The 18212-nt window shown below is 38.7% G+C and overlaps 2 protein-coding genes across 8 annotated transcripts in view; one reads left to right on the top strand and one right to left on the bottom strand.

Annotated features, from left to right (window-relative positions):
- Window positions 1-11524, top strand: part of LOC105484665 (DENN domain containing 1B) — a 321512-nt gene extending 309988 nt beyond the window's left edge. The window contains exon 25 of the transcript XR_011612370.1: window positions 11508-11524. The gene's annotated coding sequence lies outside the window, so the exon portion shown is untranslated. The remainder of the gene's footprint in view (window positions 1-11507) is intronic.
- LOC105484660 (crumbs cell polarity complex component 1) overlaps window positions 1-18212 on the bottom strand; it is a 279683-nt gene that overhangs the window by 8298 nt on the left and 253173 nt on the right. The window lies entirely within an intron of this gene.

Below are 18212 nucleotides of genomic sequence, written 5' to 3'. Positions count from 1 at the left end.
AGTTAAAAGTTAGAGCTTGTCCAGCAGCATGCAATGAGCTATTGACTTTATCAACACAGAGCTTCTGCCTCTTGGGATTTTTAGCTAATAAAAACCTCGGCATGTGTCCAGCAGAGGAATGGAAGCAGCAAGGGGAGGTGCCATCTCCGAGGTGCTGAGGCAGGAATTGGTGTGGCAGGTAAGGGATAATATGACCAAGGAGCCAACCAGACATGAATACAGTTGAGCATTATTCCTTTTTGTGAAATCAACAATGTGTTTGTTTTTACCTTTTCCTCCCCCTCGTATCTAGAATGGAAACGTTATCAAGTGACACAATCAGGAGCTGCTAGTGGGGATTAAAAACAAAAATAAAGGTAAAAAATAAGCCACAGCCAGCTATCATTTGCTACATGCGAATTATTCTTTTTGTTTCTGTTAGGTGAACTACCGGACATTAGCTTGGCTTATTTTGGTCTCAGAAAAGCTATGTGGACATTCATGCTTCTCTCCCTTTTTTTTCTTTTCTTCTCTTTATTTCATTTTAGAAAACAGTGGTTGCTAACTAAAGATTCAGAGCGTGTAACCCATTCAGTGCTATGAGCTGCAAGCACTTGTAGTTTTCAAAGCACATCCTTTTCATCTCTTCATTACTCTATTCCCAGACCCATTTGTAACCAATTCCCCTACCATTCTGTTCAAATTTCTCTCTTCTGCATTCCCACAGTCACAATCCTGGCCCAAGGCATAACTGTCTTCTCCCTAGGTAATTCATCTATCCTCTATACACTTATTTCCTCCAGAATCTACATCCTCTATCCAGCCCCACAAAAAACAATGACCGTACTTACCTGACTAGGAAGCCCTGGGAACGAACTATATCAAACTTATCCATATCAAATATAAATTGCTAATTTCAATTGTATTTCTTTGTTTGTTTGTTTATTTTGAGACAGGGTCTCACTCTGTCGCCCAGGCTGGAGTGCAGTGGCTCAATCTTGGCTCACTGCAGCCTTGACTTCCCGGGCTCAAGCAATTCGCCCACCTTGGCTTCCCAAAGTGCTGGGATTACAGGCATGCGCCACCCCACCCAACAATTTTTAAACTGAGCCTCTTTACTAATGAGTCCCATTTCCTCATGAGGTTCACCATCAGTTGCAGCCTACTAGTGCTGAGAGTTCCAGCAGGGCAACTCTCTTTACCTGCCCCTTTTCAAACAGGAATCACCTGCTCCTGCCAAACCACTTCTCCATCCTGAAACATGCCGTTTATTCAATCATGCCTCTCCTCTTTTTAAAAGACAATTCAAACTTTCTCTACTTTGCAAAGCCTCTCTAGGGAAGCCCATGTGACTCCACTCACCTGTGACTCTTACACAGCAATGTCCAGGGCCAGCACATTTTTGAGAAGAGCTGTAGCTAGCCCTGTCTGGCATAGCATATGCACATGAATGTGTAGCTGTTGTTTAATGTGAGTTAAGCCAAATCCATCCCTCCCTTAAGCACTCTAAGGCATGACTATTCGTTACTCTGGAACTTTCCAATAATATAAAACGCAGTGCTTTGCGCAAATGGCTGATCAATTGTTATTGACTCACACACTTGTAATGCTGATTGCCCTGTTTAACACATTATTAAGTTCTTCTCAGTCACAAGAAGAGTTCTGTATAGCCCAGAAAGTTTGTTTGTGGTGAAATTCATTCATTCATTTATTCATGCTTTCATTTACTTACTTAACAAATTATTACCAAATGCCTTCAAAGTTTCAGACAGCATATTAGATCCTGGAGATATGGAAGTAAAAGGCATAACCATTATCTTTAAAATAATTCACTATTTAGTGGTAGTGCCTGGGGGTGGGGCAGCTATATAAACAATTACAGTTCCATATGGGTGGTGTTAGTTTAGAGGTGAATATGAAGGAAAAACAAGGAGAAAGGAAGGTGCCTCATGGCATCTCTAAGTTTCTCAAAGGAAGTTGCTGGGAGAATGAGGTAAAGAAGTGTGTTTTAGGCTGAAGGAATCACCATGATCCAATTGCTTTAAGGAGAACAAAAAGCATGCCTGTGGTTCTGGGACATTTCCTGCATGCCTGCAAAACTTTACAGAAGGGTAACTCCTTATGCAGAGCCACAAATGGAGAAGAAATAGAATAGGAAGTGGCAGACAGCTCATGTGCCAGAGAAGTGTTTACCAAAACTGGGCATGTAACCCATCTAGATACCATGTCAAGAAACCTGACTTCCTCTCTCTCAGGAGGGCCAGAATGGAGGGAGCAATTTCATGTGTACTCGCTGCTGGTCCTTTCCTAGCCTGATGACTTATATCACTTTTTCTAAACATAGTAGCTTCATTATTTCAGTTCCCTTTTTATGCATCTGCTGGGTCCTCTGCTAACCTGCATTTTGTAGTGCAGAAAAAGATTGGAGTTTCTTCATATCCCATTTCTGCCATACTAAATAATTTTAGAAGACAAGGGATAAATATGCCAATTGATTTTATACAGAATTCCAGAAGCAAGAGAATATTCAGTGGCAAAAGGAATAAAAGGGCAGGGGACAGTTTGAGGTAAAAAAGGTACTAAAAAGACATGCCAACTGATGACTAAATGGAATTGATTGTATCCTGGATTTTAAAAATCTATAAAGGACATTACTGGGACAATTAGGAAGTCTGAATATGGATAGCATATAAGATGTTAAATTTCTTGAATACGATACTAGCATTGTGGTTATAGAAGGAAGTCCTCTTTCTTAAGAGACACTAAAATACTTAGTGGTAAAGTGTCATGACATCTGCAATCTACTTTCTAATCACTGAGCAAACAAACAAACAAACAAAACAAACAAACAAAAAAAAACATGTATAGGGACAGAGATAAAGCAAAAGTATCAAAATGTTAAAAAGTTGGTAATCTGGGTTAAAGATTTACATGCATTAGTTGTAACTTTATTTTCCAATTCTCTTTAGGTTTGCATTTTTTTCCAAGCAAAATGTTGGAAAAGTAATAATTTAACAAACACTTTTTATAAAGAAAATAGTTCCTCCAACCCCCATATTTGCAGATCTTGCTTCTTCCATTACCCCTTCCTTGGCTATTCCAGGCCTTGCTTATTTCTCTCTGCTCTACACTTTTATTGCACAATAAATCTTACTGTCATTGATGGTCTTATCTCCTCTACTAGACACTAAGATATGGATCACATCACATGTTAGTTTCCTCACATATTTGGCCCTGACCCTGCCTGCCTGTGCCTTGCACGGTGTTGGACACACAGTGGGTGTTCATGGACTTTCTTATGATTGACTGGTGTCACTGCTCTTAACCTATAAGCCGTACCTCGGTTCTCTTTTCATTCAGATTTCTTTCTTCTTTCCAACTTTCTTCAACTGGTTAAAAGCTACTATTAATTCATTCTCACATTAGGCAGAAAAAATAATGCAGGATCCCTGACATCCCTACGGCTTATCACATATCCCTTCAGCAGAGGTAATCTAGTCTGTGTCATTATATTTATTGCCCCCAAATCAAAACCAGTTGCCAAAGTAATGAAGGTCTATTGGTTTGTGTTGACTTAATCCATGTCAGAGGAGCTTTAGGAGCATATAAGGATAATTTGACCAGCAAAAGGAAAGCCATAAAAATGATCAAAAAGCCAATAGATATGCTGAGAACACCAAGCTTATTTTACTGAGGATTTATGACCAATTTATCAGAAAATTATTTGGTACAAGCCTACATTCGAATAAGTCTCTCAGTAATTCAGTAAAGATTCCAACCTCTGAAAAAAAATAGCCTCCTATAATGAGATACCCTAGTAACCCTAACTTGCAGCACATGTACTTTAATTTTCAACAGTTGTGAGACTGCAGTAAATCCAGCTTTTGAATCACTAGTCCCATTTATGCCTCAGACCTGCATTAAATTACTAGAGCCTGAACTGCCTCAGAGCAGAGCCAATGCATCGTCCCTTCAACCTGCATAAGTGTTGATTAATCAAATAGGGTTTAAATGTCGGATATACCCCAGATGGTAGCAGTGCCAACTCCTGCTGTGTCTCAGCAGAAGTGGATGCCAAATCACCAGACTCTGCCACACATGTCAGCTTTGCCCCAGTCCCAACTTTGGAGGTTGTATTTTATTGACCAGACTCAAATTGGCTTCCCCTCGTGTAGGTGATAAAGTGTGGCGTCAAGTCACCCATGTAAAATATATTATTTTAACTTTTACAGCTTGTCATTGAAGTCCTTGTTTATATAATCTATTGTGCCATTTACTCTATTCTTATTTTTAAAAGCATAGAAATAAAAACCTTTCTTTTAGTGTTTCGTTGATGAATGTCTATACTTTGTACCTTCTCTTAAATAATCTCAAAAGTAGCCATTTCTATTGCCACTGTCAGTTTACATCAAATTATCAGACTTTCAGTTTCGAACTCTGCCTAGTGGAAGATGAAAAACACACATCATGCTTTAATGGGAAGCCTTTCACTTCACAGCCTTCTCTCTTCAAAATAGGTTGAGACTTGGTATGTCTAAACAGAGATGGATCCTGTGAAGCTGAGAGGCTGATCAGATCCCAAGTGAACATTTCTAAAACCTATGAACTCAAAGCAACTTAAAACACCAAGCAACCTGACAACCAGCAAAGATAGAAACCTTCATATTATGAGGATTTATTGAAATAGTATTTAGTTTTAGAACTAAGGTTTCTTTCAGAAGTCAGTCTTTCATAAGCCATTTGGTAAAAGTCTATAGGTTTTAAAGTTAGCAGAATTTAAAAAACAAAACAAAACAAACAAACAAACAAAACCTTATGTATGACTTTACTAACAGTTCACCTAAATACCCCAAAGCACAACAAAAACGAAGGCTAGGTTTTCATTTGTATTGAGGAATCTAAACCATTTATTCTTAGAGGGGACAAAAATAAAGTCTAACAGCATTTTCCTATTAGTTTAAAAATACTGCTGAACTAAAATTGTTCCATCTCTATGTATAAATTTAGCACAGAATTTAATAACCTACTATAAAATTAGATCATACAATAAAGCTAAAGTGAGTATTTTATGCTTTGCGATCTCTAAGTCTGTGTTATATATGGTACATAGGGTAATTATGATATTCACAATGACCACATCTTTTTTTTAAATAATAGTTTGAGACCCTTGCCCAAGGAAAGGTGGGAAGTAGAAGTGACAAGAACTGTGTTCCTTTGCTACAAAAGGCTCAAAAGACAAATTGCATGACAAGTTCTCTTCTCCCTTAGCCACTGGTTAATTTTTGGAGACTGTTTTAATAAAATGAAGATCAGGTTATCTGTTTACTAAGCAGCTCTCACATCTATTTAAGAAAAAAATGAGATAACCTGGATAATGTGCTTGATTATATTTTATTTCTATAATTTGCTATTCATACTCTCAAAATATAGTTTTTTTCTGAATAATTCTTGTCTCATATTTGGTATCATATTGACATGAATTATTTACATTATTTCTGAATTTTGAAGTAATTGCTTAGAGAAAATATTCCTCTTAGTGACTTAAATAATCTGAAACAGGGAAATTTTATTTTTTTTAACTCCCAAGGAGACACAGAATTGAGTGTTCAAACTATAAACTAAGCCTCTTCAATTTTGTGGTGCAGCACAACTCTCTCTACTTTTTCCCATACCCCAAATAACACTCCCACTGCCCCTTTAAAAAAAAATATTTCCCTTGGGTCTATAACTTTTCTATTCAATCACCATTTAGATTGCTTGTCCTCAGGGATATGGCTGAGTTAGGAGCCTCAGGAAGAAAACCATGATTAGTCACTAGGCTTGAAAAATCCTCCCCAATCCTGTTTCCAAGGATTGATGCCAATTCTCCAAACGTGCTCAGTGCTCATGTTCTTTTCAGGGTCATTCTGCTTGTACAGCACAGATTAAACACATAGCCTTAGTATTTTCAGTGTTGTGAGGAGACGCATTTACATTCCACTGACAGTGCTGGGTGTAAAAGGAAGCCATCTGCTGTGATTTAGCAACACAAGGAGGAGCTACAACTTTGACAAGCGAGAAAGAGTTGCAGCATAGCTCAACTCAGTCCAGGTCCTCTTTGTGAGGTGGACCTGAGCAGAAATCACCTCAATATTAAAAGGCATTTTTATTAAGTCATTCTAAGACGTTGGTCTTCTATTAAATGTTTCAATGTTCTCTTTTACTAAAATTCGTTTGCTACTATTTGTTAGGGTTCTTTTACTAGTTTCAGGAACCCAGAGTAAATATATAAATTCTACGACAAAGATGAAACCTAGGTCTTTGATTCTTTGAGCTTCCTACCCAAGTAGTTAATCTTTCCTGTATTTGGTTCATTTTCTACACTGGGATTACCTGCAAAATACATTAGAACTAAAAGGTGGAACATAGGGATATGGAAAAAGTAACTACAAGATGAGGATTTAATATTTTCTGGCATTTTACATGCCATCTCTTAATTTTCACCACAATCTAATGATACAGAGATTATTGCATATATTTAAAAGATGATTTAAGCAATTCATCCAAAGGCACACAGTTAGTAAGCAGCTTAGAATCCAAATTATCAGGACTTGTTTAATTACGCACAGCTGCATCCTTAGAGCACTATATAAATGTAACCCCAAATCTACCCCATAATTTCAACTGTATTACCCTTAGCTGGCATATTTGCAGACTGAAAGAAGAGTAAAAATCGTTATTTTATATTTCAGGTCTCTTACTGCGCACAGTGCTTATGTAACCAATCATGCTTCTCTGATTACTGATGTTTGTTTAGGTTTTTTTTTTTTTTTGGACTTTGCATGTGAGAATAACTTCAATAAAGTAGGCTGATGGGTGGAAAGGTTTTGTTCTGAGTTCTAGGAAGGTGCCTAGCACACAGTAGGTGTCGGGAGGTACACTGTCTTTACAAACAGTGTCTGCACAGACCTAGAAAAATTCAGCAGGAGAACAAAGAAAAAACTCCTTCCATAATGCACAACTTTCAGTCCTATGCTTTTAACATCCCAGTATGTCTATCAAGAAGTAAAACAACTAAACAATGAATAAAATCTCCCGGGGTTGTGGCTCATATAAAACAGCCATGTGCTCCCCTCCAGTTTTAACACAGTATCATCAGGCGATGATTAAGAAGGTAGCTGTTTCAGTGCTTCAGTGTCAGGAAACAAGGTATCAAGCCAACAACTTCCTTGTTAGGTGCAGCACTTAGATTGCAGCCATGTTTTGCTTCCAACTGTAAATATTAACCGTGAAGAAAAAAAAAAAAAAAAGAGAGAGATCTGCATTGGCTATAGGCTGCCTGAGCTCAGCATATTACATGACACTCTGAGCGTTATTTGCTGAGCTGTAGATAATTGTACTTCTTGTTAACAAGTTGCCATGTATTTTCACTCCATCAGCAGGTTCTTGAATCAATGCTTAGATTAGGTTTGACTACATAAGCACAATTTGACTTTGATGAAAAGTTTGAAATTTATGCGTAATTAAAAATTACACATCAATTTCCTAATTTTCCAGAAAAGGCAGCTAATCCTTTTGGATGCCATAGCATTTATACCTTGTCCCTCAAAACACACTGGCTCCTTTGCCTATAACTCACTAAAGGAGTGTGTAATGTTTTTAGGACCAAGGGGAGTATTTCGGGGCAAACTGAGGGAGTCCTTTCACATGTCACCCATTGCCAAGAGGATTTAATGTTTCCAGGAGCATAGGGGAACTTCGGAGTTGTTTTTCTACTCCTTTTGAGACACTAAGTTTCAAAACTGTTTTAAAGGAGCTTATATTTCCTTATAGATTCATGTAAAAATGGCCTGAAAATAATTTGGATCATTTATTAAAACATACACACATATTCCACTCTGTATAAGGTATATCAGTATTATATATAGTGCCTGAATTCAGTAAATGCCAATTGATGAGGATGGTAATACAGTCGTCCATAAAATGCTCCTAAAGTTATTTCATTGCAATGGCACATTTCTGCCTATAAAAAGTCTAAGGCAAAAAGCTTATTCTACACTATCATGCACAAAATCAAGAGCGACAACATTACAGGTGTATAAAATGTGGAGAAGTCAAACTATTTAACTTATAAGAACATACTTTTGCATTTGTGTAGCATAAATTCTAATTGGCATGTCCTGCGCCATGAGCTCCTGCAATTCATGGCATGCTACGCTTTTGTCTTAATGTACAATTTCAAGACCCATACATTTCTATATTGAGAAAACTATTCAAACAACATGCCATCTTTTCCTCCTTTTCCTGTCAACTTCAGGGTTCATGATGTTTTGCAGGTGCTGAAATTTTTTTGAACTGAGCTGACAAATTAGATGGCATTGTAAAACAAATGCAGCACTCCTGGACATAAATGACGAGTAAGGTCTGATATATCCAGGTGCAACTTGGATTGTTTGCCAGGTAGAGGGGAAAGCTCTACAGATTCATGTGTCGAGCCCAATCAGGACCTCACTTTTAACCAAGAGAATGTAATAGGAGCTTGTGAATTGCAATGTCTGTTCAATGGAATTAGTAAAACAGTAGACAAGTCTTTAAAAGAAAATTGACCAATGATGATGGTTCTTGTTATACGTCTCTCTAGCTTGAAGTGCCATGAGAGCTAACACATAGGATGCAGCCTACTTTTCTGTCACAGAATATTTAATTTGAAGAGGCAGTCACTCAAATGCTTTCCCTTTATGCACATGTGCATCACCTTCATGGCTCTCATAACCCACCCCAGGCTCTTTCTGTCCCACATTGCCTCTTTACGAAGGTGCTCATTTTCTCCTTCAGAGTGGTCCTCTGTCCTCCCCAGCCATGGCTAGGGACAGCCATGGTCTGTCCTCCCCAGCCATGGTGGGAATCCTGTGAATACTCCTTTTCTGTTTCAAGACAGAAGACTAATTATGCACAATTACACAGGAGGCTAATCCTCTTCAGCTCACCTCCCAAGGTGAATGTGAAGCTCAATGTCATTACTTAGGGTTCTGTAAATAAATCTTTAAGTTGAGGGGCTTTTATTGGTTTCTATAACTTGAGAGCATTTATATTGGTAATTAAGTGGCAACGCAGTTATACCAGCCAAACACACACAACCTTTAACTTCAAGGAACTGCAAATAAGAATAATTTACATATTGCCAGCTGTGATTATCTTTAGTGCTCACAGGACTTAATGGTAAAAATACATAGATTCTGGATCCCATTAGGGCTGTAGAGCACTATTTATGATTTCTTTCCCATTTACATTCCTCATTTGCCCCTAGAACTGTTCTTTAAGACATTCCAGCGTTCCCTGAACATAGTTGGTCCCATGATAAACTCGTGTTTTTGTAAACTATGTGTAATGGCATTTCTTTTAAAACACTTATTTTACAATTAAGAAATGTTAAGACTTCTAGAATTTTCTGGTAGGACGGTCTGCTTAAAAATAGTCTCCAAATGTTGCACTTTACAAACTAGGAAACAGAAACTCAAAATTATACACTAGAGAAAAATTGAGGATTCGAGGTTAGGTGAAGTGTGTGACCCCAAGTAAGTCAATTCATTTCTTTGGGCCTTCATTTCAGCATCTGTAAAGTGGAAATAACAGTACTACTGATGGTTAGAACTAAATGAGGCATTGCATGTTGAGTGCATGTGATTATTATGGCCTAATATCAGAGAAGGCACAGCCCTTGGCCGAAAGAGGCACCATAAGAATCCTGGTCATCTGATGCAAACTTTCTTGTGCTCTAGACTGTTAACTCCCCTCACGTAGTTAAGGGTCTGCTTTTATAATCTTCTGGCTTCCTTAGCTCTGAAAACAGATTGTACCAATTACAGAAATGTTCAAACCACCCACTGCTCAGTATAAGGCACCTTTTATATTGATCTCCACAACTTAGAAATGTTCTGAAGTGAGTAAATATAGTTTCTTAATTTTATATACATTAAGATGGTGAGTAATAACATCAGTCTGTTGCCCCAGAGACTCCTTCTTAGTGATGCTGATCCAGGGAATTTGCTCAATTTTTAGTTAAGGAAGACTTAATCTGATTATATCTGAACCTCCCCAGACCAAAACATGTCTTTGGTCCTTTGAGAGACATAGGAGAGCATCATAGTTCTAAAAACCCTCAATTAAAATCCTCAATTAAGAACTTTAGAAAGATTCAAATTAAGTAAAAAAAAAAAAAAAAAAAAAAAGAAAGAAAGAAAAGGAGGGGCTTAAAGCAAGACTTACTATTAAAGCAAGACTTACTAACAAAACTATGCCTAGAGAAAACTTCTAATGAGCAGAAATCCAAAACTGGGCTGAAGATTTTGTGTATTTAATAAGCTAGTTTCAAAAACCAAACTCCCAAAAAAATCTGCTCAGGAAAAACTTTCTGTCAGCATAACATTATATATTTTTAAAAATTCTGGAAGAATAAACAGTTTGCATTGATTTGAGTTCCAAAATGAAAGAATATGTCTAAGAATATAATTCAGGAGTTTTGATTGATAAATCCATCATGAAGGAAAGATGCTATCATTTTAGTGTGAGATCCTGGCACGGTCTGAATGTTTATGTCCCCCGAGATTTCATTCACTGAAACCTAATCGCCAATGTCACCGTATTAGAAGATGGGGCCGATTAGGTCATGAGGGCAGAGCCTTCCTGAATGGGATTAGTGACCTTATAAAAGAGGTCCTGGAGAATTGCCTCGTTCCTTCGTCATGTGAGGACACAGAGAGAAGACATCATTTATGAACGAGGAAATGTGTGGATCCTTACTAGACACTAAGTCTGCTGGTCAGTTGATCTTGAACTTCCGAGCCTCCAGTACTAATACATTTCTGTTGTTTAAAAGCTACCCAGTCAATGGTATTTTGTTACAGCAGTCCAAACAGAGTAAGGTAGGTCCTTTCTAGTCAGAAAGTGAGTTGTGGCCATATATAATCAAAACCTGTAGGAAATAGTTGAGAAGAAAACATGGCATATACCTAAATCGCAGAATTATGGAATGACTCTTTCTTCTCTGGCTGGATTTTTACAAAATTTTGGTCGATGGAATCCATCATCTAATCTTTCTCTTAATTTATCCACTTTCATATCCTACTATTTCCTGACATTCTTTGTCTATTAAAATCAGGCCTATCTAGTTTCTGTTCTTCATTCCATCTAAACTTTTTTTCCCACTAGCACATCTTTACTTGTGACATTTTTCTCTCTTGAATGTGCTCCCATTCTCTGTTCTATAAATAATATTTCTCATATGTCATGACCTAGTTTAATTTCCGTATCCTCCATGAAAACGTTCCCTCTTGCAATAGCTCATAGTGGTCAGACGTCTGTGAATTTATACTGTGCTTTTACTCAGTAACATAAATTAGGGATTAATTGTTTTCAGGATGTTTTGTAGTTTCTTTTTTCTCGACAGATAGATTACAGTTTCCTTGAAAGTATTATCATAGGAATTATATATTATCTTTTACTGATTCCCTGCTTTCCATCTTCTCTCCCTGTGTACTACCCATTGCCAGACATACTGAAGAAACAAACGTGTGGATGGAATGGTTACTTTGGGAAGATGCTTGCATTCTTTCAGCTGTAGAGAGTATGTGGAAGGCACTGACTCGAGCAGCTCTCTGCATTGTCATGGGACTTATGAAAGGACAGAACATTGGATTTCCTGTCTAGAAGCCCAGAATGTCAGTTTATCCTGTGGGGAGCAGTTACTGCATATGAAGGTGGCTTGCAGGGGAGATGAATTGGCAATGAGTAGGTGGGAGTGGACAGCATAAACCCTTCAGGCTCAACTGAATTTGGAAAGAAGAGAACATTTGGAAAATTTGTTGTAAGGCTTTTCTGACAACTAGATTTGTGGCGGGGGGGGGGGGGGGGGAAGCTAAGCTTTAGTGTTATTAATGGCTTCTTTTGGGGCAAACACAGAAATCTTCATCCATGTCCCTAAACTCTCATGGCTGCTGTAGGGCTCTTTCTACTTGTGAACTCTTCTAGCTCTTTCCTGGATCCTCCTTTTCTTCTGGTACCACCCATTTTTCCTTGGCATATTTCTGCTCTCATTGCTTAGGGCCTCTTCAAAAGTCTGTGTTGATGTTGATTATCTTAAGTTTCCTTTCTTCTCTTATGTCTATAACCCTTGTTCGGTGATCCCTAAGGAAAGTTACGTCTTTAATGGTTGTTTTCCAGATTTTCCTTTCTCTACTCTCACAATTCTAAACATGAAGTTACGTTAAGAAGAACTAATAATCAACAAAAGCAAGGGATAATTATAAACACAGTGTGGCACTTACACTATTAATAAAAACATGGGCATTGTGACATTCTAAGCTCTCTTTGCTGACAGGAATACCACTTATTTGTGAACTAATTTCTCCAGTGAACAACAGTTTAAATTAAATTAACACTTTGGTAGCAAACAAACAATCAGCAATACGAAAAAGCAAGTCAAGGAGAAATGTGCTTTTTGTTCTTCTGAGATAATGCCTGCTTATGCTTTAAGAGTTGGATCAAATGTCTTCTGCACGAAGCTTTTTCTGCCCTTCCCCCAGTCCTGGAAATGTTCTAATTTCTTCTGTGCACACCACATACCATTCATTCATTCATTCATTTATTCCTTTGGTAAATAGTGAAGCACTACTCTGTCAGGAATGATTGCCAAGTATTGAAGTTATGAAGATAAACGAGACATTTTCTCCACCTTCCTATAGCTCACAGGATGGAGGATAGGGCAGACAAATGAAGGCTTTTGCAGTATAGCTAATTGGTAATAGATGCAGATGCTCTGGGATCTGAAAGCGTGGCTCCAACTTCTGAATTGGAAAGCCTTGGAAAAGGTCCTTAGCCTCTCTCTGATTTTGAGTTCTCATCAATAAAATGAGGAAAACAATATTACTTAACTCTTGGGACTTTGAAAATAATAAGTAAAATAATGCTTATAATGACCTTAGCATAGTTTCTGGCTCAGAGTAAGCACACGGCAAATATTAGCCACTATTAGTATTATTATACAATGCTATGATACAGGTGTATTTAGGATTGTATGGCAACAAGACATTCCAAATACTGATTGTGTGGGGAAGGGGAGCAAGGAAATCTTTACTGGAACATTATAAGAACAAATGTATTTGACTAGGCAAAGGAAAATGAAATGAGGGTTTTAGGGTCAAAGAACAATGAGCAATATATTCTTTAAAATGTCTTTTCAATATTGCAGCAGTGGTCAGCTCTTACTGGTTTTAGAGCAAGTGGAAGAAGAGGACATGATTTTCTACAATTCAACCATACTTGTCTTACTTTGAAGAGAAAATCCACTCCTCCTCTCAAACCACTACGATTTTTAGGCAAATTGATTATAATCTGCAGGACTGCCTTGAGAGTGTCCTCGGCTGTGTCCATGTGATTATGTTACAGGTGAGGATTATATCTTTATGGACCTTGACTGCATCTGGAATTGGTTCAGGGAAGGGTTAATTTACATCAAATTCTAATGAATAATGGGGTTTCTGTGCATTGGGTTCTTAGATGGAAATGTTTTCCTAATGGAGAGTGTGGCTCACTTGTCTCCAAGACACTATCATCAACAAAGTAGTGACTAATGATCAAGCCTTGCCTTTTTCATCCTGTAAATTTGAAAGGGAAATAGGACAATTTTCTGTACTTACTATATACTATCTTTTTCATCTTAATTTCAGTAACTATGGAGCAGGATGAATAAAAACATTCACAAACACATACACGCACAAAAACAAAACTCTCAAAGCTAGAAATTGACACTTCAAAATTACCTCAAAAATACCTCATTCATTATCTCAATCACTTAGGTGATATTTGTTGAGTATATACTTACTCAGGATGACGCTGGCTATTGAAAAATTTAAGGAAATAAATTTAACTCTTGGGACTTTGGGAAGTATAATTTTTTCCTGAGTTTAGGTATCAACTAGAGTAATTTCAGCCATTTATGGGTCATTAATACATATTTTCCCACTTTAAATAACAAATATAGAAGCACTTCAGTTTTCGTTTATAACTGTGTTGTTATCAGCATAGGATTATCAAAGAAATATTAGGGGAAGTAGATAAAAGTAACATATATTTGTAGCGATTTGTGAAACTAAATTAAAATAAATTCAACTAGACAATGAAATAATCATGAATATAATTTCCAAATGATCAAATAACTTTCATTGCAAATAGCCTATTTGGTTTTGGATGTTATATTTAATATGTGGCTTCCTTTCTGTGTATAATTAGTCTCCAAAAGATTTCTACAGTTTAAATGAAACAAATCTGTGTTTCAGTAACTACAGTTGCGAGAAAAATATAATAGCCATGATCTTTATAACCTTTTAGGAGGAAAAATCATTTTTAATTTAAAGAAATTTGGGGGGGGCGGAGCAAGATGGCCGAATAGGAACAGCTCCAGTCTCCAACTCACAGCGCCAGCGACACAGAAGACCGGTGATTTCTGCATTTTCAACTGAGGTACTGGGTTCATCTCACTGGGGAGTGCCGGACGATCGGTGCTGGACAGCTGCTGCAGCCCAACCAGCGAGAGCTGAAGCAGTGCGAGGCATTGCCTCACCTGGGAAGCGCAAGGGGGAAGGGAATCCCTTTTCCTAGCCAGGGGAACTGAGACACACAACACCTGGAAAATCGGGTAACTCCCACCCCAATACTGCGCTTTAAGCAAACAGGCACACCAGGAGATCATATCCCACACCTGGCCGGGAGGGTCCCACACCCACGGAGCCTCCCTCATTGCTAGCACAGCAGTCTGTGATCTACGGGCAAGGCAGCAGCGAGGCTGGGGGAGGGGCGCCCGCCATTGCTGAGGCTTAAGTAGGTAAACAAAGCTGCTGGGAAGCTCGAACTGGGTGGAGCTCACAGCAGCTCAAGGAAACCTGCCTGTCTCTGTAGACTCCACCTCTGGGGACAGGGCAATAACAAACGCAGCCGAAACCTCTGCAGACACAAACGACTCTGTCTGAAAGCTTTGAAGAGAGCAGTGGATCTCCCAACACGGAGGTTGAGATCTAAGAAGGGACAGACTCCCTGCTCAAGTGGGTCCCTGACCCCTGAGTAGCCTAACTGGGAGACATCCCCCACTAGGGGCAGTCTGACACCCCACACCTCACAGGGTGGAGTACACCCCTGAGAGGAAGCTTCCAAAGCAAGAATCAGACAGGGACACTCACTGTTCAGAAATATTCTAGCTTCTGCAGCCTCTGCTGCTGATACCCAGGCAAACAGGGTCTGAAGTGGACCTCAAGCAATCTCCAACAGACCTACAGCTGAGGGTCCTGACTGTTAGAAGGAAAACTATCAAACAGGAAGGACACCTACACCAAAACCCCATCAGTACATCACCATCATCAAAGACCAGAGGCAGATAAAACCACAAAGATGGGGAAAAAGCAGGGCAGAAAAGCTGGAAATTCAAAAAATAAGAGCGCATCTCCCCCGGCAAAGGAGCGCAGCTCATCGCCAGCAACGGATCAAAGCTGGACGGAGAATGACTTTGACGAGATGAGAGAAGAAGGCTTCAGTCCATCAAATTTCTCAGAGCTAAAGGAGGAATTACGTACCCAGCGCAAAGAAACTAAAAATCTTGAAAAAAAAGTGGAAGAATTGATGGCTAGAGTAATTAATGCAGAGAAGGTCATAAACGAAATGAAAGAGATGAAAACCATGACACGAGAAATACGTGACAAATGCACAAGCTTCAGTAACCGACTCGATCAACTGGAAGAAAGAGTATCAGCGATTGAGGATCAAATGAATGAAATGAAGCGAGAAGAGAAACCAAAAGAAAAAAGAAGAAAAAGAAATGAACAAAGCCTGCAAGAAGTATGGGATTATGTAAAAACACCAAATCTACGTCTGATTGGGGTGCCTGAAAGTGAGGGGGAAAATGGAACCAAGTTGGAAAACACTCTTCAGGATATCATCCAGGAGAACTTCCCCAACCTAGTAGGGCAGGCCAACATTCAAATCCAGGAAATACAGAGAACGCCACAAAGATACTCCTCGAGAAGAGCAACTCCAAGACACATAATTGCCAGATTCACCAAAGTTGAAATGAAGGAAAAAATCTTAAGGGCAGCCAGAGAGAAAGGTCGGGTTACCCACAAAGGGAAGCCCATCAGACTAACAGCACATCTCTCGGCAGAAACTCTCCAAGCCAGAAGAGAGTGGGGGCCAATATTCAACATTCTTAAAGAAAAGAATTTTCAACCCAGAATTTCATATCCAGCCAAACTAAGTTTCATAAGTGAAGGAGAAATAAAATCCTTTACAGATAAGCAAATGCTTAGAGATTTTGTCACCACTAGGCCTGCCTTACAAGAGACCCTGAAGGAAGCACTAAACATGGAAAGGAACAACCGGTACCAGCCATTGCAAAAACATGCCAAAATGTAAAGAACATCGAGGCTAGGAAGAAACTACATCAACTAACGAGCAAAATAACCAGTTAATATCATAATGGCAGGATCAAGTTCACACATAACAATCTTAACCTTAAATATAAATGGACTAAATGCTCCAATTAAAAGACACAGACTGGCAAACTGGATAAAGAGTCAAGACCCATCAGTCTGCTGTATTCAGGAGACCCATCTCACACGCAGAGACATACATAGGCTCAAAATAAAGGGATGGAGGAAGATTTACCAAGCAAATGAAGAACAAAAAAAAGCGGGGGTTGCAATACTAGTCTCTGATAAAACAGACTTTAAACCATCAAAGATCAAAAGAGACAAAGAAGGCCATTACATAATGGTAAAGGGATCAATTCAACAGGAAGAGCTAACTATCCTAAATATATATGCACCCAATACAGGAGCACCCAGATTCATCAAGCAAGTCCTTAGAGACTTACAAAGAGACTTAGACTCCCATACAATAATAATGGGAGACTTCAACACTCCACTGTCAACATTAGACAGATCAACGAGACAGAAAGTTAACAAGGATATCCAGGAATTGAACTCATCTCTGCAGCAAGCAGACCTAATAGACATCTATAGAACTCTCCACCCCAAATCAACAGAATATACATTCTTCTCAGCACCACATCGTACTTACTCCAAAATCGACCACGTAATTGGAAGTAAAGCACTCCTCAGCAAATGTACAAGAACAGAAATTATAACAAACTGTCTCTCAGACCACAGTGCAATCAAACTAGAACTCAGGACTAAGAAACTCAATCAAAACCGCTCAACTACATGGAAACTGAATAACCTGCTCCTGAATGACTACTGGGTACATAACGAAATGAAGGCAGAAATAAAGATGTTCTTTGAAACCAATGAGAACAAAGATACAACATACCAGAATCTCTGGGACACATTTAAAGCAGTGTGTAGAGGGAAATTTATAGCACTAAATGCCCACAAGAGAAAGCAGGAAAGATCTAAAATTGACACTCTAACATCGCAATTAAAAGAACTACAGAAGCAAGAGCAAACACATTCGAAAGCTAGCAGAAGGCAAGAAATAACTAAGATCAGAGCAGAACTGAAGGAGATAGAGACACAAAAAACTCTCCAAAAAATCAATGAATCCAGGAGTTGGTTTTTTGAAAAGATCAACAAAATTGACAGACCACTAGCAAGACTAATAAAGAAGAAAAGAGAGAGGAATCAAATCGACGCAATTAAAAATGATAAAGGGGATATCACCACCGACCCCACAGAAATACAAACTACCATCAGAGAATACTATAAACACCTCTACGCAAATAAACTGGAAACTCTAGAAGAAATGGATAATTTCCTGGACACTTACACTCTTCCAAGATTAATCAGGAAGAAGTTGAGTCCCTGAATAGACCAATAGCAGGCTCTGAAATTGAGGCAATAATTAATAGCCTACCAACCAAAAAAAGTCCAGGACCAGATGGATTCACAGCTGAATTCTACCAGAGGTACAAGGAGGAGTTGGTACCATTCCTTCTGAAACTATTCCAATCAATAGAAAAAGAGGGAATCCTCCCTAACTCATTTTATGAGGCCAACATCATCCTGATACCAAAGCCTGGCAGAGACACAACAAAAAAAGAGAATTTTAGACCAATATCCCTGATGAACATCGATGCAAAAATCCTCAATAAAATACTGGCAAACCGGATTCAGCAACACATCAAAAAGCTTATCCACCATGATCAAGTGGGCTTCATCCCTGGGATGCAAGGCTGGTTCAACATTCGCAAATCA

Source organism: Macaca nemestrina, chromosome 1, assembly GCF_043159975.1.
Source record: "Macaca nemestrina isolate mMacNem1 chromosome 1, mMacNem.hap1, whole genome shotgun sequence".
NCBI lineage: Eukaryota > Metazoa > Chordata > Mammalia > Primates > Cercopithecidae > Macaca > Macaca nemestrina.
The sequence above is the reverse complement of the archived record's forward strand: the minus strand, read 5'-3'. Positions and strand labels throughout refer to the sequence as shown.